General features: G+C 37.0%; 1 protein-coding gene and 1 non-coding gene across 5 annotated transcripts in view; one reads left to right on the top strand and one right to left on the bottom strand.

Moving 5' to 3' along the window:
- Positions 1-5,113: 5,113 nt before the first annotated feature.
- LOC141523254 (U6 spliceosomal RNA) lies at positions 5,114-5,218 on the bottom strand. Its single transcript, XR_012478437.1, has one exon. It is a non-coding gene; the product is annotated as a U6 spliceosomal RNA (small nuclear RNA).
- Positions 5,219-9,069: 3,851 nt separating this feature from the next.
- The window catches only part of ZNF518A (zinc finger protein 518A), a 37,033-nt gene continuing 20,376 nt past the window's right edge, over positions 9,070-25,726 (top strand). For 2 of the 4 annotated variants that reach the window (XM_074233249.1, XM_074233252.1), the window contains exons 1-3: positions 9,070-9,156; positions 11,572-11,702; positions 20,869-20,936. The gene's annotated coding sequence lies outside the window, so the exon portion shown is untranslated. Of the gene's footprint in view, positions 9,157-9,820; positions 9,947-11,571; positions 11,703-20,868; positions 20,937-25,726 lie in introns of those variants that run through there. The other 2 variants (XM_074233251.1, XM_074233253.1) reach the window with 2 other exon arrangements.

Raw genomic sequence — 25,726 nt, 5'->3', positions numbered from 1 at the left:
GCTCAGTGGATAAAGGATCGGCCCTGGAGTCAGTAGTACCTAGGTTCAAATCCGGTCTCAGACACTTAATAATTACCTAGCTGTGTGGCCGTGGGCAAGCCACTTAACCCTATTTGCCTTGCAAAAAAAAAAAAAAGAAAGGAAATAGGGATCTCAAAAGGTAGAGGTGAAGAGAAATGGGCAATAAGAAAAGGCACAGAAATATAGAAAATGGTATATGTTGTAATGGAGTATATATTGGTCTAAAAAGATTAGTCCAGAGTTTAATCTTAGAGACATAAAGGAACAACTAAAGTTTCTGGAGCAAACGAGGGAGATAGTAAGAACTATTTGGCAATTATATAGACACTCATTTAGAGAGCAGAGGAATTGAATTTGGTAGAGTAAAACATCACTTTACTGTCTTTTCAATATGTCCCATGTATATATCAAAATTGTCAATAAATGACATAAGATAAAATTGTTGTCCATCTTGGGGGTGAGCAGGTTGCAGCATGTTCTTTTTAAAACTAAGAATTATGAACATGAGACCATGGAAATAATGTCAATCATAAAATATATGAATGAAAAAGAAGATAGGACTAGTTACTTGATGAGAGGGAACTGATGATGTTTGTCCTTCTCAAAGAAGACCATGACTTCAGGGAGGCTGATGCCATGATATGCAAGTGAGTTGGATTTAAGTGAGGGGGGGCTGTGCAAAAGTCTCTACCCTGACTTTCTCCAGATTCATTTAGGTCCAGGGGCCAGATATGGATCAGGACAACTGGAGATGGCCCTGGAAGCAGTGGGAGACCTTGGCTTTTTGAAACTAGGTCTTTCCCAGATCATTGATTGAGACAGTGCCTATCAGGTGATTAAGGTTAGGTAAGAGAGAGATGAGGAAAGAAAGACCAAGAATGAGAACTAAAAAAATGAAGTTGGGAGGATAAAATCCTCCAGTTTTCTCAGTGATTAAAGCAGGTAAGAAATAAAAGAAGCAAAAAAAAAAATAGCTGTATCTTTTATGTGTTTTCTGGGTATCCTCATGATGTCCAAACTTAAGGAAAACTCCAAACTGTGGACCTACCTATAATGAATTTATGGATGGAAAAAAACCAAAGATAAGTAATCCTTAGGATGAAGAAGCATGGATAATTTCTTACCTGTATCCTAGGAGAGAATATCCATATAAATGAGGTCATGGAATCTTTGGGGCATTGGAATATTTATCCTGATTCTTTGTTCTACATTAGGGAAGTCCTATTGCTCCATGAATCTACCATTTTGTTAAGATTAATGTAAATACCAACTGACTATATATACAAATTTTTTTCAGTTTCTTCTTTACTAAAGTTGTTTCATTTTGATCAGTCATTTCTCTTAATGATTTGACTATTCACTAAGAAATATCTTGGGATGGGTATAGGTCTATATATATATATATATATATATATATATACAGATGATGAAATATCAGTTTGACCTATAGCCATCCCAAGATATTTCATTATTTTCCCCCTACTTCTGGTGTCTTCCTTCTGTTTACTTTGATATGAATTTTTCAGGTTGGAGACTTTTTCTTTATTGTTTTTCCTACATTATATTTGGATTTTTTTGGTGGTTCTATTCATTCTTATTCTTTTTATGCTAAAATGAATCTATAGAGGTATGTGTTGGAGTCACCTCTTACTGACTCCAAGAAGTCAATTATTAAATATTTAGTGTGGGCATTTACATCTTGAAAAAGACAAATGCTACAAATAAATGCTTGATTTGTTGTTTTGTTCCTGTTTTATAATCCAGACTTAAGAAAATGAAGGAGAAAATCTTAATGCAAATTAAGTTTGTCAAATGCATTTTTTTCCTTCAGAGAATTGGTTACTAAATTTTTTATCAGCATATCTCTATCAATCTCTTTCTTACATACTCTCATTCTCCAATTTTGTCCTTTAATTCCTACCTTAAGGCTAGAGTTAGACTCTTAATGACCTGATATAAATCTTAAGTAGCTTTTTCAAGGCCTCCTGCCTACTACTTTATCTAGCCACTTTCATGATATAATTTGAAGATGGATTGAGCTAGGTTTCCTTTCCTGGTGCTGAAATCACATCATTCAAATTTTATTCCTTTTAGTCTTTACAGGATTTTGATCATTGAGAATCCCTTATAAGAATATGTGGAATTTAGGATCCCATTTTAAAAAAATTAATTTTATTTTTTAATAAGTTAAAAAAAGGGGCGGCTAGGTGGCATAATGGAAAAAGAGTTAGGAGTACCTGAGTTCAAATCTGGTCTCAGGCACTTAATAATTACCTAGCTGTATGGCCTTGGGCAAGCCACTTAACCCCATTTGCCTTGCAAAAACCTGAAAAAAAAAAGAATTGGAATGAATAAAAAAAATCTATTTTTTTTCTCCTCACTTCCTCACCCATTAGAAAAGGAAAAAAAAGAAAACTAAACCCTTTGTAGCCAATATGCCTGATTAAGCAAACCAAATTCTCACTCTGATAAGAGTCCAAAAATGTAAATCTCAATCAGCAATTGGAGTCTATGAGTTGTCTATCTGGTGGTTACCATGTTTCATCATAGATACTCTGGCATCATGGTTGTGCATTGTGTGGATTGCAGTTTTTAAGTCTTTCAAAGTTGTTTCTTTGTAAAGTTGTTGTATTGATTGTATCCCAGGTTTATTTCCTTCCTTCTGCATATGTCTTTGCATTTTTCTCTGAAACTGAGTGATAGTGGTAGAGTGAGCAGTTAGGGTAATATGGGAGTTTGAGGGAGGATTCTGTCTTTTTGCCCCTTGTCAATTCTTACCCGTGTCCTGGTGCCTTTTAGATGAATTGTTTAAAACTTAGGTTAATGTGGGGAGTGGGAAAATGTTTTCCTAGATTAGTATGGTTCAGATGATGACTTATTATCCACACACCAAAGAAATGATAAATGGAATGGAGTGGGAGAGACAATAAGGGAACCAACTAAATAATTACAAGTTGTATATTGTATAAATGGGAGACAGAGTCGAGGCTGATATGATAGAGAAAAGCCTGGGATTTGAGCTGACTCATAAAATGCATCAATTTTCTATTTTGCACGGAGTCTCCTAGTGTTTGAATCTGGTCCTTTCCCCCACTCTTCTTTCCTTAAAAGACTGCTGGAGGTGGTAGAATACAAAGAACTCCCTTCTTTTGGTCTTCTATCAGAAGATGCAGTCATTGTTAACAAATCTCAGAAGAATTTACCTGAGGGAGATGGGCAACAAGGTGGAGTAGAAGAGTGTAGGCTTTGCATGGCCAAAACTCTGATTCAGATCCTGTCTCTAAGAATTACTAGTGGGTAGAAAAGTCATTGAACCCTTCCAAGCCAGAGTTTATTTGTAAAAAGAGTGATTAATAATACCTGTAATAATTCCTTAATAGGACTATTATCAGGACTTTGCAGACAAACACTTTGCAATAAAGCATACTACAAAATGTCAACAATGGTTATTGCTTCTTAATGATTTACAAATTAAGGGGAATTGTATTGGAAAAGGTATAATCCTTACCTTGAGCACAGAGCAGAGTAACTCCCTTCTAATGGGATTCAAGACCCAAGAATCTTTAGAAGTCGTGGATCTAGGAGAGGCAGGAGGAGAGGAATTACCTTGTCCCTGAGACTTGGAGTTCAGTCCCCAAGTCCTTGCTCTCTTTGTGAAGGCAGGAAGTCCTGCTTAGGAGGGTACAGCTGCTGAGTGTCCCAATTCTAATCCCTCTAGATTCTCCATGGACTGGGGATCTGAGAGGGACTTTTATAGGATCCTTCAAGGATGTCCTTCCCCCCCTCCCCCCAACAATCCATCTTATTTTCAGATGCAGGGTTAGTGAAAAAACTCAACATTGACCCATTGTGGGTGATGATCTTATTCCAGGTAGGAAAGGGTTGCTTATCAGTACACACAGTTGAGGAGACCAAGGTATAGGAGTTTTATCAAGCCAGCTATTACGTTTCCACAGAAAATTAAAACTGTCATGAGTCAAAATTACAAGAGGGACCCCAGAATATAAATTGAAGTCTAAGAAAAATCAAAGGGTCACATAGCAATATACATTTCCATTACAGGAATTTTAAAATGAAACGTTTACAAAAAAACAAACTCTGGTTCTTTTGCTATTCTAATGACTTATTTTCAATCTTACTCCTTGAATTGCCATAGGACCTGATTGTATTTGTTTGTCAAGACAAGAAAAAAATTTTTTTTCCTCTCTCTTGAAGTAGTAATGATTAGGGATATAGGGCAACTAAGAAAAAAAATAAAGAGCAAGGGACAAAGAGACACCTACTTTCTTTGGGCTTTACTCTGTCATTAACTTTCTATTTTGGTTTGGGTAAATCATTAAATCTCTCTGGGCCTCAGTAGACTCTTCTGTAAAGGAAGGATAATCATACTTTGCAGTCAGGATCAAATGGGATAATGCTTACCAAACCCTGCAAATCTCATCTTTCCATGCCACCTTTTTTGTTGATAAAATAAGACAAGTCCTTTATAGTTTTCAAAATATTATTAAAAAGCTTGAACTATTTTTATTTTTTCCATATAAGTGCTAGTGGAAATGGTTTTGGAATAAATTATCTTTCTTTTCTGACATATAGAACCATGGTAGAGTTAGTTTTTTTTGTTATTATTTAATAACTTAAGATCTGGGACTGACTGATATATATGCATGTGTCTTTAGTGAACCCTGGTTGCATCCCTTCTGTACCTTAGTAAATATTTCCATGAGTTGTTGTAAGCAAAAACAGTTCACTATTTGCTGGTCAACATTTTGTGATGATGCCTTTTAATCTTAGTTAGGCTGGTCCTCTAATAATAGACATAGAATAAGTTATTGAATCTACATTTGAAGCATTTTTTAACTTAGTAGAATTCACCAGAGTTACTATCCAAGTTAGTATCCAAGGACTCAAGGTTAACTCCAAGATTAGCAAAGTGACAGGGAATCAAAGAAAGATTTTTTTTCTTTTTCAGTTTATTTTTTTCCAACTTTACATCTAAAAACAATTTTTAATATTCCTTTTTCTTTTTTCTTTTTGGTTTTTGCAAGGCAGTGGGGTTAAGTGACCTGCCCAAGATCACATAGTTAAGTATTAAAAAAATATGGAATGTTTCATGAATTTGCATGTCCTCCTTGCAGGGGCCGTGCTAATCTTCTCTGTATCATTCCAATTTTAGTATATGTGCCGCTGAAGTGAGCACCAGAGAAAGATTTGAATAGGAATTCTTCCAAAATACTATAGCAAAAATTTGATTTAATTTCAGGGTACTAGCCCATAGTTTCTTTTCTATAACATTCTTTTCTATTGCATCTAGTTTCTTTTCTATAACAGTCTTTTCTATTGCATCTATTTCTATTTCAAATCTAGAAGAGACCTTCCTATTTTATAGATGAGGAAATTGAGGTCCTGAGAGGTGAGTGATGTTGTATAGTAGAAAGAACACGAGATAAATAGTTCTGTTTCATCCACTAATTGTGTAACCTTGGGTGAGTCATTTCATCTTCTGAGGTTTCCTTTTCTTCATTTGTAAAATAAGGTGGTTAGACAAGATAATCTCTAAAGATTACCCATTTAATCCATTTTGGCTAAAAAAAAAATTCTACAATTCTAAGTGATTTGTTCAAAGTTATATAGGGTTGGCATAATAGCCAAGACTAAAATCTATTCATTTTTGTTATTATTGTTGCCACCATGACTTATTTACTTCTTCCCCTCTGTCCTTGGTCCTTCACTTCTATTGTGAGTCGTTCCCAAAGTCTACATTTTGAGGAAAGGTCTAGACCACTTACCCTCATTTTTTGGACGGCACATCATGCTCTTGGTCCGTCCTTTCCTTTCATATTCCCCCTCCCCCCCTCCCTTTTATTTTTTGTCTTTCAGTTGTTTCAGTCATGTCTGAGTCTTTTTGACCCCATTTGGAATTTTCTTGGCAATTTTTACCATTTCCTTGTCCAGGAACTGAGGAACTGAAGCAAACAAGGTTAAGTGATTTGTCTAGGGTCATACAAATAAGTGTCTGAGACCAGATTTCATCTCAGGAAAAACTGAAGGCCAACTCTATACCCTAAATCACCTTTTTATGTATTGTCTTACAAATATGGTTTGCTTTGCACTACTTGGAACACACTATATACTTTCTTAGATTTTTAAAAATTTTTTGTAAGGTGATAGGGTTGAGTGACTTGCCTAAGATCACACAGCTAAGTATTAAGTATCAGGACAGATTTGAACTCTTAGTCCTCCTGACTCCAGGGTTCTATGCATTGCACCACCTATTTGTCACTATCCTGTGTACTTTTTAAAAAATGGTAGTTTGAATTGCATGGGACTCACTAATTTGTTTTAGTTCCAGATAGCAGAATAATAATTCTCTTTTATAGCACACTCTCATGATAGAACCTCTTTTCTCCCATTTCATTCATGGGTCTCAAATCAATTCAAGTTAGATTTAGAAATGAATCACATTTTCAGGATTTTTTGCTATAGATGTTTTTCTAATTTTTCAGGGTCTTCTAACTTATATATCCATTTTTATAAATGCTTATATCAAATGAAATAACTTATAGAAAGTACTTTATAAATTTAAAGCATTGTATACTGTTTTTATATCTGGACATCTTTTTGTTTATATTTAGCTAACAATTCTCTATTCCTTTGTTTTCATGAATATGTTTTGAGAAAGAGGGTATATTTAAATTTAAATGTACCCAACAGTTAATCATGACTATTTCATCTTCAAGTAAAATAAGACATTGACTGAAAAACATTCATATTATAGGTTATAGATTTTAGAACTGGGAATGATTATGGAAGTCATTTAGTCCAATCAACCCCTTTTAACATATGAGAAAATGGAAGCCCCAGGATAAAGGGACTTGGCTAAGGTCACACTAATTAATAGTGATGAGAAGCAGCATTTGGATACATTTTTGCTTTTTTGTATCCAGCATTATTCATTAACCCAATCTGTGAGATGCTTTGGGTTGTAAGACACATTGGGTTGATAATATTGCAATGGATAACATTGATTTAATGTCATTTAGATTTTATTCAACTAATTCATTAGAGCAATCTATTGTTCCCATCTAATTAGTATATACAGCAACATTTCAGAGCTTTTTGGCTAAGAATCAGTTGCAGGTTAAACCACAGAAATAGTTATAGCCCTAAGGTAGGGTGGATGGGTAGGTGGGGGATGGGGAGAATAATCTTCAAAGACTCTTGTTGGATTGATTAGTTTAACAGATGGTCTTCTAACCATTTACTAGAGATCCCGTACCTTTCTGTTATCAACTGGTCAGTCTGGCAACAATCATCTCAGTAAAACTGATAATAGAAATCCCAGGCTTTCCATATACTTCAAAAGAAAATAATTCATTCACTGTCTCTAAACTAATGACAACATCTGAGAACATATCTTTATGTGACTCTTCCAGATAGTAAATTTTGCAGAAGAATACCTGGAGCAATAGTCGAGCAAGTTTGACTGCTTTAATATTCAAGGATCCTATAATTAGTGGGAAGAATGTAATAAGGCAGCATATTTTTAATATGGATCAATATCTTTTTTATTTTTTGATCATTTTTTAATATATAGTAGTGTATTTGTATATAACTAAGCACAATTTTTTTTGCTTATATGCTCAATATTTCTTGCAATCATTTTAGTGTGGGGTATTTAAACAGAAAAAAACTACACTTTTGAAGGTTATTAGTTAAGATTCCTAGTTAATTGTTTTTTAGGATAAGCATAGAATTCCTTTCCTCCCTCCTCTCTTTCTTGGTCCATATATTTGAAATGACAAGGAAAACTAATTAGACATCAAATCTGTTACATACATTTTTTTCAGTAATACTTGTAATGGATAAAATGAGGTCAACTATTTTTCACATCTGATATAATGTAGGAAAGAAAAAGATTAGGTAATATTAAAAAAAACATAATTATAGTTTATTATTTATATCATGCTTTCCTCACAACAACTTTATGAGTAAACCTGGCAAATACTCTCCTCATCCCACAAGCGATCCAAGGAAATTTTGGAGAGCTGAAGTTAACCTTGGCTAAGGACCCAGGTCTAGTAAGGGTCGGAATTAGCTCTCGGGGTCCAAGCTTGCTGGACTATTTATAATGCCTTACTGCTTGCATCATTTATCCTTCATTGGCACCATTGCGTTTCTACAGCCACTCATTCCCTAACTCATGAGTCCAGACCTTTTCTAGTCTCTCCTTTGCAAGAGGTCAGACTTGATCCTGAATGTGGATAGAAAGATCTCGATTTCCTTAGGGAGAGCAAGGATGGTGGGGGTTGAGGGGGAAGAACATAAAAATAGTATACAGGTGTGTATATATACATATATACATATATACATTAGATCATTAGACCTAATTTCTAATCAGCTCTATAATACCTAGAGATTTCATTTATATTACATATGTAACATAAATATATAGGTATATAGATATATATGTATATATAGATAGCTTACATAGACAAGATAGCTATAAATAGGTGATATATGTTGCAGACAAAATACAGACGGCCTTCTTGCCTACGCAATACATTAGCGGTGTGTCTTGTTCTCCGTAGGGATGGCTATATTGCCTAGACAAGACTGAGACGGGGTGTAAATCTCGTGTATTCAACAGAATTATCAACAGACTTGTTCCACCCGCCCCTCTTCCCTGCACCCCCCCTCAACGTGAGCCGAGGCGCAGGCCCCGGCGCAGGCCCCGGCGCAGGCCCGGCGCACCTGGACTCCCGCGCCGGGCCGGGCCCCGCGCCCGGTGCGCCCGGGGACGCGCGAGGGCGGCCATTTCCTGCTCCGCTGCCCGGCGGAGGCACAAAGGGAGGCGGCCCGGCGGCCCGCGAGCGCCCGGCCCCGTGCCTGCCCGGCCCGAGCCGGGGGGGGGGCGCGCGGGGCCCCGGGCGGGGGGGGGGGCGGCGGGCCCCGGGCCCGGCCCAGGGGCCTCCTCGGCCTCCGTCCCCCTCCGCCTCCCCACCCCCTCAGGTGCGGCGCGTATCCCTCCGCCGCGGCGCCTCCGCCGCCCGCAGCCCTGGGAGCGGGCTCGGCAGGACCCGGATGGAAGGGTTATGGCCGCCATCGGGGACTCGCCCGCCATGGAGCTCGCGCCAGGTATTCTCCCCGAGCCGCGGCGCCAGGCTCGCCTCGACACGCGGGGGCTTTTGAGGGGGGGGCCTCCCGGGGGTCTTGAGGAGCGGTCGGCGGGGTCGCGGGGCCCCCGGAGCCGGCCCGGCGGCCGCCCAAGAGCAAGAGTCCGTAAAGTAGTCCCCGCCGCCCGGTAACTCGCCGCAAACTTAATTTGCCAACGTTTTTGGGGGGGCGCACTTCCCCGTAGAGTTGGGGGGCCGGGGCGGCCCGCGGGGTCCCCTGCCTCCGCGCCAGGCCCGCGGGAGGGCGGAGGGGCGGGCTGGGCGCGGCGGCCCCGGGCCCCGGGGGTGGGGGGCGCGGGGCCCCGGGCCGCGGGGGAGCAGCGCGCGGGCGCCCCCCGCAGGCCCGGGAGCCCCCCAGCCCCGCCGCTCCGGCCCGGCGCCTCAAGCCTCGGGGGGCGGGGGTCCCCGGAAGCGTCCTGCGGGCAGCGCGGCCCCGCCCCGCCCCTCCCCCTCCCCGCCCCGGGGGCTTCGCGCCCGGCCTCGCGGGGGGGGGGGGGGGCAGAAGATGGGCCCCGGGCCCCCGCGTCATGCGGGCTCCGAGCCCCGATTCGGACCCTGGTCCCGAAGACGGGGGGCCCGGGACTGCGGCGGGGCGGCCCCTCAGAGTTGGCTCTGACTTTGGGAAGTCGCTCACCCCCATGGCACAGCGAAGAGGTGGCACTAGACCGGAGCTTTGAGTTTATCGTAGCATTCTGATGCACCACGTAACTGAGCTATCCTGACAGAGCTGTCTCTGAATGGATATGAAAGAGGTTGGTTCTCTGGGAAGAACGTGTCATTAGTTGGGTTTTTAAAACAATGCGTCTCAAATTTTTGCGACTTTAAAAAAATTTTAAATTCAAACGTTTCCTCTCCCTCCTCCCTGAGAAGGCAAGCAGTTTGATATAGATTACACGTGTGCAGTTATGCCAAACACATAGCCACAGTGATCACGTCGAGGGATGAGGTGAAAAAATTATGATTCAGTGTGCAGTCAGACAACATCAGTTCTTTCTCTGGAGGGGAATGGCATGTTTCATCCTAAGTCCTTTGAAATTGTCTCAGTGAATTGAACTAAGTCATTCACAGTTGATGATCATATTGTTACTGTGTACAGTGTCTTCCTGATTCTGTTTACTTCACTTTGCATCAGTTCATATAAATCTTCCCAGGTTTTTACAAGTGGTTGATTTTGACTTTACTCATCTCTTTTAGATGAGATTATTGGGCCTATGAATAATACCTTTAAAGATTCTGAGTACATAGAGAATTGAGAATCACTTAGCATAGTACCTTGATTGTTTCGTTTTTAAATTTTATATACAGATGAACACCAAAGAGGCAGAGTGGCTTGCTTAAAAGCTTATAGATAGTTGAATAAGGGGTACAATTGAAATTTTAATTCATTTTCCCTAGCTGCAGATCCAGGACTCTTTCCACCGTACTCTTATCTACTCATTGCAAAGATTTTGGGAGTTCATTCAACATCTAGGGCAAAATTATTTTTAAAAATCAGAAATATTTGAATACCTACTATTTGTCAAGTATAATAAAAATGATTTTTTTCTTTGAAAAAATTTTTGAAAAAATGTGCTTTGAAAACCCTTTTATTAAATATTAAGTTTTGTAATGTCAACAGTATAAAGGCATTTTGTTACCTTTTGGAATCCTATGAAATATAGAGGTTTCTCTTTTTCAGTTTTTTTTCCAAGGCAATGGGGTTAAGTGACTTGCCCAAGGCCACACAGCTAGGTAATTATTAAGTGTCTGAGGTCAAATTTGAACTCAGGTACTCCTGACTCCAGGGCCAGTGCTTTATCCACTGCACCACCTAGCTGCCCTGAAATACAGAGTATTCCTACTACCATACTTCAGGTCACAAAAAATTTATAATATTTTTTTCCTGTATCTTAAAGGGTTTATGCATATCTTTATAATTTAGTATAAAATTTTAAAAGCATACAAACATTTAAAAATAGTTTTTACTCATTTGGAATTTTGTTTAATGTCCCTAGTTTCCATCCTTAATACATATTAATTGGTTGTGAAAGACTGCTCCAATGAATAAATCTTGAATAAAAGGTAGATATTTTTAATTACTCAACAGAATTGATGAATTATTGAATTAAAGTATGAATAGCTTGCTCTCAGTATTGCCTTCTTACTCAATAATGTGAGATATTTGATCAGTGAAAAGTGAAGATATTTCTTGCTAGGTAAGAAGTGATTCATGTTTTCCAGATAAAATATTTTGATTTTGTATTATGCATAATAAATATTTCTTAATTGGATTCTTGAAGCCTTGCATTCAGTATTAAGTATAGTAATGTCAACAGTAAAAAACCACTTTGTTATCCTTTGGAATTCATAATTTTTAAACTCTGATCTTCATTTCCAGATATCATCTCTTCTTTTGATCAGTGTTCCTGATTGTGGCTTTTTTCCAAGCATTGGATTGTGTGCCTTTTGTTCCTTGAAGAAGAGGGGTGCTAAAAATCGAAATACTGGAGTAGAGGCTCTCTTTAAATAGTAAGTGAACAGTTTACTGAACTAAGAAAAATAAACAAGTGGTTTAACTTAAAAAGCAAACATGGAGAATCAGAAAATAATATACATTTCTAAATGTGTAAATAAAATAATGATGTAGAAGAGAAAAATCATACAATAGTTATCTATGGAGGATGAAATTCCCGATGGCAAGAATTTCCAATAGCAAGGAACTAAAACTGTAGTGGGAAGTCTTTCCAGATTATGTTAAGGGGGCGGCTAGGTGGCACAGTGACTAGAGTAAGGGCCTTGGAGTCGGGAGTACCTGGGTTCAAATCCAGGCTCAGACACTTAATAATTACCTAGCTGTGTGGTCTTGGGCAAGCCACTTAACCCCATTGCCTTGAAAAACCTAAAAAAAAAAAAAAAAGATTATGTTATGAATAGAAAAATGATTGTGAATTTTATTGTGAGCAAGTTCAAATTTATGTTTTCAGGGGAAAATACGGTAACATTCTATAAATATATGGGCTCTGAGCTATTGGGACTCAGCAGAAGGACTTGGGAGTTATTGTAGTGTTGTACAGACTAGTAGTGTCAAACTCATAGAAACATATTGCTGTGGACAACATTTTGACTTACAGTACCACAATTTGATGTCATCTGGGTTTATTTTGTTCAACATTTCTCAATCGCATTTTATTCTGGTTTGGGTACTCTCAAGATAACAGCTGCAAATTTGACACCTTTGGTATAGATCATTTCAGAACTTGGGGCTTGTAATATTCTATTGTGGCCAACAAAGTTTAGGGTATTAGAAACAAATAGAAACTCTTCTTCCCAAACAAAATCATGCTCCATCCACATCTAGAATATCATGTTTGATTCTCATCATTGTAATTCAAGAAGGGATTAATAGAACTGGAAAAGGTCCAAAGCAGGGTGACTGAAATGACTCAGGAGATGGTACTATTTACCATTGTATGAAGAGAGATTCAAAAAATTCTGGGTCAAAAAAGTTGAGAGAAGAGAGGATTGAAATCTATAAAATCAGAAATTGTACAGGTGAGGTGAGCCATTTGAAAATTAGAGAAAACTTGAAACTTGGAAGGTAAGTTTAAGACAAAAAAAGGAAGTAGTTGATAATAAACTTACAGAACTCATTATCCCCAAGAAGTGGGATGGGCTGGATGAAAATATGAAATTTAAAATACTTGCCTAAATCCACAGACAGCAATCAGAAGGTGCTTCAGTCCAGACACATTGCCCAGTGTGTCCAGCACTGTTTACGTGCTGGGGATACCAAAGAAGGTAAAAGACAACCCTAGCACTCCAGGAGTTCACAGTCTAACAGAAGGGAGACCACAGATAAACTAGTTAGGATCAATAGAAATTATTTAGCAGAGGGAAAACACTGGAATTTTTCTTCTTTTTTTTTTCCTTTTAGTTTTTGCTAGGTAATGGGCTAAAGTGCCCAAGGTCACATGGCAAGTAAGTATCAAGTGTCTGAGGCTAGATTTGAACTTGGGTCATTCTGACTCCAGGACCGGCACTCACCTAGCTGCCCATACTAGAATTTTTAAAAATTTATTTTTTTCCACTTAATAGTTTTTTTTTTTGTTTTTTTTTTTTTTTTTTTTAGATTTTTGCAAGGCAGTGGGGTTAAGTGGTTTGCCAAAGGCCACACAGCTAGGTAATTATTAAGTGTCTGAGACCGGATTTGAACCCAGGTACTCCTGACTCCAGGGCCGGTGATTTATCCACTGCTCCACCTAGCCACCCCGACTTAATAGTATATATTTTTTTCCAACTATATATAAAGATAGTTTTCAACATTTATTTTTTGTAATATTTTGATATCCTGATTTTTCTCCTTCCTTCACTTCCCTCCCCCTCCCCAAAAGGCAAGCAATCTGATATAGATAATACGTGAACAGTCATGTCAAACATATTTTTACGTATTAGTCATATGTGAAAGAGGAATCAGAACAAAAGGGAAAAAACATGAAAAACAAAAATATTTGAAACCCTTTAAATAATATGCTTCGATCTCCTTTCAGACTATATAGTTCTTTTCTCTGGATGTGAATGGCATGGGAAAACACTAGAATTGAGGGATTGAGAAAGAATTTTATAAAAGATGGTATTTGAATTGGGATTTTAAGGAACCCAGAATATATGTATATGTGTGTATTTACATATAGCCACATTTGTGTAGATCCTCTCCCTTCTGAATAACTTCAGTCATCCCTCCCTTTCTTATTTTCAGTTCCTCTCCCTCCTTAAAATCTTATCCTTTGTTTGACCTTACTTTCTGCTCAAGCCACTGTCCTATTTATCTTCTTCCTTTCTCAGTCACTCTCCTAGAAAAAATTGTCTTAATTTTTATTTTTTTCTTCTAGGCAAAAATAACAACACAGAGGTTGCTTTATGAAATTGTGATGCTCTGGTTCATACTACTTAATTTTATAAAAAGTTCTCCCATCCTGGGGCGGCTAGGTGGCGTAGTGGGTAAAGCACCGGCCCTGGAGTCAGGAGTACCTGGGTTCAAATCCGGTCTCAGACACTTAATAATTACCTAGCTGTGTAGCCTTGGGCAAGCCACTTAATCCATTGCCTAGCCAAAACCTAAAAAAAAAAAGTACTCCCATCATTTTCTTTTTTTTCTTTATTTAAGGCAATGGGGTTAAGTGACTTGCCCAAGGTCACACAGCTAGGCAATTATTAAGTGTCTGAGACTGGATTTGAACCTCAGGGACTCTTGATTCCAGTGCTCTATCCACTGCTCCATCTAACTTCCTCTGCTCCCATCGTTTTCAAAAATATGCTTGTTTGTGGTTACTTTTGAGCGTTTTTTTCCTTTTCTCTTTTTTTTGGGAAGAGTTTAGAGGAGGCCATCACTCTTGCTAACCTTCCCCTTTTATTCTCTTTTCTTTCAATAAATTCCACCCCTTTCTTCTTTTCTATTCTAATATTATTTCTTTTATCCTTCCACCTTCTCCCTCAAATTCTCACAACAGAACCAATCTACCACAAGGTCCTGAGTTTTTCTTATGAATTTCCTTAATACTTTTTGTTTTGAAGAGGCACTTGTTTCTTCTACTCCATCAGAGAAGGAATTATTTAACATTGTATTATCATACAGTCTCTTCTAGTTGTCAAATACATTTACCCTTTTATATTTTTCTGGACTCATGTATTTGTTTTATAAAGTTCTGACTTGAATCTGGTCTTTTTATGAGAAATACTTGAAAGTCTTGTATTTCATTAAATGTCCATTTACCTCCAAGAGGCTTATTCTCAGCTTTGAAGGGTAAGTTATTCTTTATTGTGTAAACCTATTTGCCTTTTGGAATATTGCATTTCAAGATCTCTTGTTTAAAGAAGCTATGAGGTTTTTTTGTGAGTCTTTCTGTGGTTCTTTGGTACTGAACTGTTTCCTTTTAGATGCTTAAGAATATTTTTGCCTTGGATGTGGTAGCTCCAGATTTCAGCTATGTAATTCTTGAGACTTTTCCTTTTGAGGTTTCTTGTAGGAAGTGATGAATACCTTCTCTCTTTGTTTTCTGTTTCTAATTGATTGTATTTATGATTTTTAAAAATATAACAGGCAGAATTTTATTTATATGTATTTTTAAAAATTCTTCAATAAAATAGATAAACCATTAGCCTACTGTCAACCTTAAAAAAAATTCTATGGTTAAAATAAAATGACATAGATTGTAGGTTAGACATGAAGCTTTTTTATTCCCTAGGATTTACTGTAAACCTATAGGTTTATCCAAAATAACCATTCCTAGCTGAGGGAGTGGGTTGGAGGGAAACTTAAGATATGTATAAACCAGAATAGACAAAACATTAAACTTTCCTGGAGGCCATTCTTTTAAGTTATACAAAGTCTTGTCAAAGAGTATCATCCTTATACAATGCTATCTTGTCTAAGGAGGAGACATTCTTTTCTGGATTAAAGTAGTTGGAGGGTAGGACAAGTATTCTTTTCAAAGTCTAAAGAACTCTAAAGCTAAGAAAATCAACCTTTTAACCAGGAATATAGTTTTGACAAAATTCCATACTTTAACACTAGCTTGATTTATTAAAAAAAAAAAACAACCTAAAGAACAAGTATAAAAAATTAAAAAAGGATAATTCAGAACCAATGAAAAAGAAATTAAAGAAATTATTAGAAGCTTTTTTATTCAGCAGCATATCAGTAAAACTGACAATCTAATATTTTACAACAACAAAAATTGAACTAGCCATAAATGAAGTCCCAAGGAAAAACACCCAGGAACATAAGGATTTACAAGTGAGTTCTGCCAAATATTTAAAAAATGATTCTAATACTACACAAATTGTTTGGGGGAAAAACAGAATAGATCCTACCAAATTCCTTCTATGATGAAAATGTGGTCTTGAAGCCTAAATCAGAGAGTCAAGAAATTATAGAACACTATCTCTAATGAACATTCATGTAAATATTTTAGTGAAACCACACTGTCCAATCCAGATTTATACCCGAAATTCAGTAGTAAGAAAACTAAAAAAAAATTGACCATAGTAATAATAGACATTGCAAAACACAATTATATTATTTTAGAAAAGCTTTTGAAAAGATCCAACATCTATTCCTTTTGAAAGCATTTGAATTTGTAGTTATGTTCATATAGTTCCTATGTTTTTTTTCTGGCAGATAAATTTGCAATTCTTTTATGTATTCTGTAGTTATTGTAAATTAAATTTCTCTATCCCTTCCTGTTGAGTTTTTTGATAATATACTGAAATGCTGATGATTTGTATGGGCTTATTTTATAACTTTCAACTTTACTGATGTTGTTAGTTGCTTAGACTAGTTGATTCTAGGACTCTTTAAATAAATCATATCTGTATGGTGATTCATTTTTGGGTATTTTAATTTAATCATTTTGTTAATAATGCTAGCATTTTAATAAAAGGATCGTCATTTGCCAGAACTCTTGGACCAAAGACAATCGTGGCAACAGATAATATGCCCATTGGAAATGCTGTGCCCCCCCTATGGTAATTGATTGATTAACAATTAATGAGACAATGAATATTATCATGGAGGAATAGAACTTTGATTATGTCATTTCCTTATAAATTAGACCAACCCTCCCTCACTTAAATCCAATTCACGGGCATGTCTGTCATGGTATCACCTCCTTGATGTCATGATCCTCTTAGAGAACTAAGGACAAATAACCATCTCTGTGAGTAGCAATTGGAGCTGCCCCACTGGCTCCCAATTGGAACTGGCCAGTTGGACAACACAGCTCCTTCCTCCCTCCTTTCTTTCTTTCATTCCTTACTCCTTCCCTTTCTTCCCTCCCTTTTTTCTTTTCCCCCTTCCCTCCTTTCTCTTCCCTTCCTGGTGTCCACCTTAAGTATCTTATCCTTACCTGTTCTGCCCAAAGAAATGTAAATTTTGGTCACTGAAACTCATAAGATATCTTGGATGTCCTTATGGATATCCAGGATAGATTTCTTAAGGTCCATGCCTTAAACTCTAATCACTCTGGCTCTCATTGATTGGCCAACATTAGGTCCCAGACCCAGCCAGCCTCACTTAGTCATTGTTTAGGCTCCAATTGGTTCAAAGTGAATGTAAGTAACAGTTGTTTCTGTTTTGGACAGAAAACCTGAGGGTTTTCTCCTAGATAGTTATTTGGGGTGGGTGGGGGGCTTTGGGGGACTAGAGGTAAAAGTTGTTATTCTTGGCTCTTTTTGCCTCATCACTGTCTTACCTAGCCTTAATCACTGAAGGCTTAAGTCTCCACTGTATTGGAGCCATCTCTAGACCTCTTCATCTATATCTTGCTACTGGATCCAGATGACTTCTCACTTAAATCCAATTCACTTTCATATCATGGCAAAGGATCAACAACTGCTCCCGGGTATTCAAAGTATTTATCTCCACCCAAACCTGAGTAGAGCCCAATGATTGCCCACCTGAGTCTTGGATAAGAGGAGAAAGTTAACTCAATCTTCACAAACTGAGGTCTTGAAATGAGGATAAAAAGAAAAAGGGGGAAATCTGAATCTTGGTTGTTAATCATTTTTTCTCATAGTTTTGTTTCTAAGTTTATTCCTTTAATATTTTGTTTTGGCTATGATTTCTAATACATCATTAAATAGTAAAATGTGGTAATGGACCTTGCTTCATCCCTGGAGAGCTTTCTAGCTTCTCCCCATTAACAGATAATGCTTGCTCTTGGCTTAAGATAGAAACTTTCCCATTTTAAAGAAAGTTTCATTTATACTTGTGCTTTCTAATGTTTATTTTTTTAAACAGGAATAGGTGTTGTATTTTGTCAAAACCTTTTTCTATATCTGTTGTAATACTAATGATTTTTTTTGTTGTTAATGTGATTAATTTTGCTTAGAGTTTTCCTAAAATTGAACCAGCCTTGCATTCCTGGTATAAATCCAGTCTGGTTGTTATATGTGACCTTTCTGACATATTACTGCAATAATCTACTATTTTATGTAAAATTTTTTCATCAATATTCATTAGGCAAATTGATATATAATTTTCTTTTTTTGTTTTCACTCTCCTCATTTAGTTATCAGGACCATAGTTGTCTCAGAGAAGAAATTTGGTAGCGTTCCTTTTTACCTAATTTTTTAAATGGTTTATGTATTATTGGAATTAATTGTTTTTTAAATGTTTGGTAGAATTCATTTGTAAATCCATCTGGTCCTGGATTGGTTTTTTGTTTTTGTTTCTTTTAGGGAATTCATCTTTGACTTGTTCAATTTCTGTTTCTAAGATTGGGTTAAGTATTCTTATTTTCTATTCTGTTAATCTGGGCAATTTATATTTTTGTAAATATTCATCAATTTTATTTAGATTGTCAGTTTTATTTAGGTTGTCGATTTTATTGATATAGTTAGGTGATAATAGTTTTCTTGATCATCTGAAAATATTTATTTATTTATTTATTGGGCTTGCCCAAGGCCACACAGCTAGATAATTATTAAGTGTCTGAGACCAGATTTGAACCCAGGTACTCCTGACTCCAGGGCCAGTGCTTTATCCACTGCGCCACCTACTCTATCTACTTCTGCCCTCTACTTCCAGGTTTTTCTGCCTTGGACTCCCTCCAGAGTGTTACCAAAGTGCTGCCTCACAGTCTGACTAATGCTCCACCAAAGGCTTGGAGCAGCTCCTGGGCCTGCAGCCAGCTCAGGACCACCTCCTGCATAGCTCTCCCCACTTTCTCTGGTTTTCTTTCCTCCAACTACCAGAACCCCTGTTAACCAGAAGTTAAGCTCTTAGCTGCTTTGCATTCAGTTGTAGTTCTGCATCCTTGCTGCCTGCCTTTTAGAGTACAAGCGCCTCACATTTAGAAATTGTTTTATTTTTTGCTTTTGTTTTTCTGACACCTGGCAACCCAATCCCGGACACCTATTGGATGCTTAAGAAATGCTTGGATAGTACAATGTCATCTAAATTGGAGCATTATGACATTCTGGGAAGGAATCCCTAAGCTTCACTAGACTGCCAAAGTGAGCAGAGGGGCTAAAGGACCCTGCAATAGGCCACAAATAGCACATCTTTTTGTGCAGGATAGGAGACTTGCACTTGACTGGTTTTGAACAGGTGTGTTCTTTGAACAAGTGTGTTCTCAATACAACCAAGGAATATGATCCCAGAGACACAGAATCTCAGAAGTTGTCTAGTCCAGGTAGTACCTGATGAGAAGTTCTTCTGTAACATTACTGAGAAAGGAGTCATCTCGATTCCATTTGATTTCCATTTCGAGGTAATTCATTATTACTGAGTAAGGCAGTCCAGTCTGCTTTTCTACAGCTCTGGTTGCCAGATTTTTCATTATATTTTACCTTATTAATATACATCTCCACAACTTGTAGCACTTGTTTTTAGTAGGTGTGCCCTCTGAGGGGCCTGCAGTACAAATCTAATTTCTGTATACCTCTTTAAATTCTTGAAGACAGTTATCATGTTCTTCCCCTTTTGCCCTCAAGTGATTCTTTCAGTTAAACACCTGAGTTCCTTTAACTTGTTCTTGTATAAAATGATTTATAGTCCTCTCACCATCTGGACCACTTTGGATATTCAGACCTTAATGCCAGCATTCAAAAAATCTGATGAGGGTAGAGGACAAAAAACAATTACTTTCCTATTTGTGTAGATTATAAATCTTTTAATGAAGCTTGGGATTGCGTATTAGTCTTTTGACTTAAGTGCCACACTATTGACTCACATTTAGGTTTGAAGTTCACTGAAATTCCTGGATGTTTTTCACTGTTTTTCACAGACATTCTTGTGTTCCAAGTCACATTCTCTCTCTTATACTTGTTCAGTTGATTGTTTTATTTTTGCAAGGCAAATGGGGTTAAGTGGCTTGCCCAAGGCCACACAGCTAGGTAATTATTAAGTGTCTGAGGCTGAATTTGAACCGGGGTCCTCCTGTCTCCAGGCCCAGTGCTCTATCCACTGTGTCACCTAGCTGCCCCACATATATTAACTTTTTAACTGAATTATTTTGCAATGAAACTTTTTCTTAACTTGTGAAATTTATTACAGAAGGATCTTAATCTATAGTTTCAGATTGTCTGGACATTTAAACAAAAACAATTATTCATAAATATTTGAGCACTCGTGTACTCTTTAAATATATAGTAAAGACTAAGCAAGTAACTTATTAGTAAACAAGTAATGTGCTAAAACAAGTCCAATATTTCATTCAGAGAAATTATAGATACTGTTAGTGGATCTTTAGAGCCAAATAGAATGTTGAAAAAAAGCAGTTTATCTAACAGTTTTGAAGTGGCATTTGAAAAAATTTCTCAGGATGGCATGTTTCACCATATGAAGTTAGGAAGAGAGTGTCTGACTTTTTGTTCATGGTGATTTATAAAATAAATTTGATTGGAACTATTTAAAACTTTAAGAGAAGCTGAAGTGATCTTCCCTGTGATTACTAACAGGAATAGGACAAAGAAAAAGAACTGATAATAGCTTATATCCTGAGAGCCTGGAGTTAGCTTTGATGTGAAAAAAAATGAAGGTGATTTTTAAGATTCTTTGATCATATCTTTAATGACCCGAAAGGTATAAATGTGTTTCAGAAATAATCATTTACTGTTATATTGAGATAGTTTTCTCATGGGCTCTTCATGGCTGAAATACTGTAAATAGTATCTGTTTTTATGTTTATTATAGATTTCATTTGTGTAGAATGGAGATAAAGAGATTGGACCTATGACTTCAGTGATATAGGTAATTTTCAGGTAAGAAAACCCTTTCTTCCTTCATATGGGAAATTGAGATTTTTACTATAAAGGAAAAATAACAGTTTCTATTGAGATTTAAGATAATTACTATTACTGTCTCAAATATTTTTGAAAAAGGAGTTTGCTCTCATTAAATTTTCAGGGGGGTTCTAGCAAATTAATTTAAAAGATTGCAGTTTTATTAATGAGAAAAGATATTCAGATACATCTTTGGCTCTCATTCTAGCAGTCAGGAGAATAAAAGTGAGAGAAGAGTCAGGGCAGGTTGAAGGATGAAACAACTAACTGTCTAGGAGGCTCCTAAATTCTTGCTACATGAGCATCCATCTTCATGTATTTTAATACACAAGTTAGAAGATATTTCTATACTCTAATGATTAGTAAGTTTTCCATCAAGATTTCTGTTTGGTTGAACCTTACAGTTTCTATATCTCCTAGCTTGGCTATAAGTTCTTGGGTGGTGGAACTAGGAGCTTTCTAAGATTCTTCAAGTTGAGCCACACAAAGTATGGAAGCCAGTAGCAAGAGTCAGTAAAAATGAGGTCAAGACCGAACAAGGTCCAACTAACCTATTCAGAATTGTTACAAAGGCAAAGGTTAAGACTGCAGCTGACGTAAATCCAAAATCAGAACCTGAGACCAAAGAGAGGAGAAAAATGAAAGACATTGAAGTCTATGAAATAATGAGTCACCCAAGAGGAAAACTACACAGAAGAAAGTAGTTTCCTAACAACAGTAGGCAAGGGGGGGGAGGCATTACCACAAGAAATACAAGAATTCTTGGAAGAAATGAAACAAGATGATAAAATGAAGTGAAAGCTTTGAATTGGTAACTTAGAATAGAGAGTGAAAATATTATCTAAGCAGTAGTCTCCCTGAAAAATCAAAATGAACCAAATAATTCAATAATTGCATGAGATGAGGGAATAATTTTTAAATTGAAAAAAAAATTCCCAAGAAAATGTATGTATTATCAAAGACAACTTGACCTGGTAAACAGTCAAGGAGAAACAAATTCAGAATCATAATATCCAATACATTGAAAATAATGATTAGAATAAAAGCAGTATTTTGAGAAATCTCAAATGAAAACCAGAGGGCAAAATGAAAATTTTATAATTTTCTTCCTGAAAGAAACCCAAAGTAAAAATTTGTAGGAATGTTATAGTTAAAATCCAGAGCTTCCAAGTCAAATAAAAAATTCTGTAAACAGAAAGTACTAAGGAATCAGGATCACATAAGGATTGACAGCTGCTACTTACTAAAGGACAGAAAATATTGGAATACAATATTTCAGAAAGAAAAAACTTACAGTCAAGAAACAATTTTCCCTGAAAAGTAACTTTTTGGTTCCCCATGGGGGGGAAAAATGGATCTTTAATGGTTATTAAGGACATTTAAACATTCCCTATGTAAAGGCCTGAGCTAAGTAGAAACTTTTTAATTCAAAAAGTTTGTCAGTACTTAAACATTTAAGTACCCTTCAATGTCCCATGCTAAGATTTGGGGGGATACAAAGAAAGACAAAAAGGATCCCTACCCTGGAAGGAAGGAAGATCTCACAATCTCATAGGGGCGACACCATCCAAACATCTATGTACAAACCAGCTAAATACAGGACAAATTGGAAAGAATAACAATAATAACAATATCCTTCATTTTTGAAGAAGACCATGACATCAGGGAGGTGATGCCATGACAAGCACATGAATTGGATTTGAGTGCGGGGGGGGGGGGTGCTGTGCTAAGTCACCAGCCTCACCTCCAGAGCCCTCTGGTTCCAGTGACCAAATATGATTCAGGACAATAGGAGATGGCCCTGGGTGAGAGGCAATCAGGGTTAAGTAACTTGCCCAAGGTCACACAGCTAGTAAGTATCAGAGTTTGGATTTGAACTCCCATCCTCCTGATTCCAAGACCAGTCAACAGAAGGAAGACATTAGAAATGAGAGGGATTGGGTGAGGCTTCCTGGAGAACCTGGGATTTTAGCTTAGACTCTGAGGAAGCTGGAAGGGAAGCTGAAGACACAGGTGAGGAGGGATAGTTTTCCATGAGCAACAAAAATGCTTCCAAATGAGTTGGAAAGTGGAGTATCTTATTCAAGGAACATCAGAGAGGCCCCTATAACATAGATGACTATGTGGGGCTTAGGGAAAGTAAGGTAGAAGACTAGAAAGGAAGGAGTTGCAGAGAACTTTGCATGTAAAACAGAAGATTTTATATTTGATCTAGATTTTATTGATTAGGAGGATGACATGCTTTTTTAGGAAAGCTCTCTGACGGATGAGTGGAGAATGGACTGGAGCAAGGAGAGGTCATGTAATCAGGAGGACATAATCAAGAGATAATGCAAAGATAACTGATTGGACATGGGGTATGAGAAGATTGAGAAGAAAAAGAATCACCTTGGGGAAAGATAAAGGAGTTCAGTTTTGGACATGTTGAGTTAAAATGTCTTGGGAGAGATTAGGGTTAGATAAATAGATTTGAGAACCATAAGCAGAGGCTTTTTTTTTCAGAAGCATTTTGTCTTCCATTTCTCTCCCTCGCTCCTTTCCATTGCTATGTGATGCCACTTTTTAACTAGCATAAATAACTACTTTTGGGAACTAGTATATATCTCATGAGAAATGTAGTTGGATTTTTTTTTTAATAAGTTTACACAAGAAATGCAGTCATGGTCAATGTTTCTCCTAGAGTATTGAACTGAAAGTTAATATCCCAATCTTGGATTGCCATCTAACTGGAAGTATGACCTTAAAATAAAATTAATTTCTCTGGATCTCATTTAAATGGGATTCAAGTGATTCTGTTTAAAAAAATACCTCTACACAGACCAAAATTTTTGATACTTCTCTAAGAAGCTTTCACTCTTGAGTACTTTACCTATACGAATTTTCTGTTTCTGACTCATTTCTTTTCACTCATTAAGTAGTCTCAAAAATTTTAGCAAAGTTTTATAAAACTCAACCTAAAATTTTTGAGGTTTCAAATTTCTCTGCTTTCTCTTTTTGACCACCACCTCTTTATTGGTGTTTTCTCTTACTCTATTGCTCCTGTTAAATCTATTCTTTGCCCATATTAGAATCTCTAACTCATTGAATAATTTCTTCCATTTGTTCCCCCTTACTCAACCTCTATGCACCATACACTTCATGGTTTGTTTGCTTTAGTTTCTCTCTTACCACTACCTGATTCTTTTGTTTTGTTTTGTTTTTTGGTTTTTGCAAGGCAGTGGGGTTAAGTGACTTGCCCAAGGTCACACAGCTAGGATTATTAAGTGTCTGAGGGTAGAATATGAACTAAGGTCCTTTTGACTCCAGTAGTAGATCAGTGCCACTTCTTTTATCCACTTTACCTACACTTAAAGATGACCTTATTTTTTACTTAATAATAAATTACATTTACATAGTGATTTGCATTGTGTTTGCATGCTTTATTTCTTACCTCAGTCCTGTGGTTGTAGGTATGTGTAATATGTGTAGCATGTGTAATCGTATCCTCATGTTATAGATTAGGAAACAGACTAAGAAAAGGCAAGTGATTGCAATAGGACTCAAATGCAGCTATTTCCAAATCCAATGATTTTTCTATTATCCTATGTCATAAATTTCTGCATTTACTCTTGTCTGTCACTTGAGATATCTAAGTCTGGTTTTGGTCCTTCCAGTCTGAGATGGAGGTTTATGTTTCCTTTTCTCTTAAGCAATTCCACCAACTGTTCCTTGGCTCCTATCATACTATTTAACTATTCTGTAGGGATCTTGTTCTTAATTAGATCACTATCACTCCTTCATTGATTCCTTCACTTCTACTTAAGACATAGATAATTCTCTCTCTTTTTCTGACAAATCAGTACCTAACTCTGTTGGTCTTTCAACTACTGACCCATTTTTCCTATTGAACTATTTTCTCTACTGAACTTCTCAAAGAACTTCCTTTCATACAACTTCTGTTTGTTCAAGGAAATGTAAACATAAACACAGGTAAACTAATAATAAGCAAAATTATGAAGTTAGTTTCCCAACAAAAGCCTTAAAATAAGTTACTTTGTAATCATTTTGGTGAAGGAATATGTACTGACAGATAAGTCTAGGAAAACCTAAAAAGGTTGTAAAATGGGTAGATTTAGCTGATCCTGGTAATAGTATGGTTTTGAATGTATCAGTTGAGAACTAGGAAAGGGTCTTAAAAATCATTAGAATGTAGCTTATACCCAGGAGACATTTGTCTAGGGTACTACTGTAGTCTGAATGTCAAGTAAAATGCAGGGAATAATCAAAGGTATTTGAAATAAAGAATATTTTGTAACAAACTCTGCTGTTTCCACAATTGTAAATCTGTAGTTAGTCTAGTTGTAGCACTTTATTTTTTATTGTTTTGTTTTTTTAGGTTTTTTTGGCAAGGCAAATGGGGTTAAGTGGCTTGCCCAAGGCCACACAGCTAGGTAATTATTAAGTGTCTGAGACTGGATTTGAACCCAGGTACTCCTGACTCCAAGGCCAGTGCTTTATCCACTATGCACTTTAAGAGAAGCATTGTAATGATTCTGCCCCAGAAAAGTAATTGTGGTTGTAGGGAATGTTGTAAAATGATTTTTGTTTCTCCAATATACTATACTGGCATTGAGTAGGGAATCTGTCTTGTTATTCATAATTATATATAAAGTATAAACAATACAATAGTCATTGGTGTGTGTGGATTTGTATTCTCATTCATTGGGGGTCTTCTTGGTACTGCATGCAATCTAGATTATGAGTTTTCTCATTCTGTGCAGTTCTTTGTA

The sequence above is a fragment of the Macrotis lagotis genome, chromosome 4 (genome assembly GCF_037893015.1).
Source record: "Macrotis lagotis isolate mMagLag1 chromosome 4, bilby.v1.9.chrom.fasta, whole genome shotgun sequence".
Classification (NCBI taxonomy): domain Eukaryota; kingdom Metazoa; phylum Chordata; class Mammalia; order Peramelemorphia; family Peramelidae; genus Macrotis; species Macrotis lagotis.
Note: the sequence above shows the minus strand (reverse complement) of the source record. Positions and strands in the feature narration are given on the sequence as shown.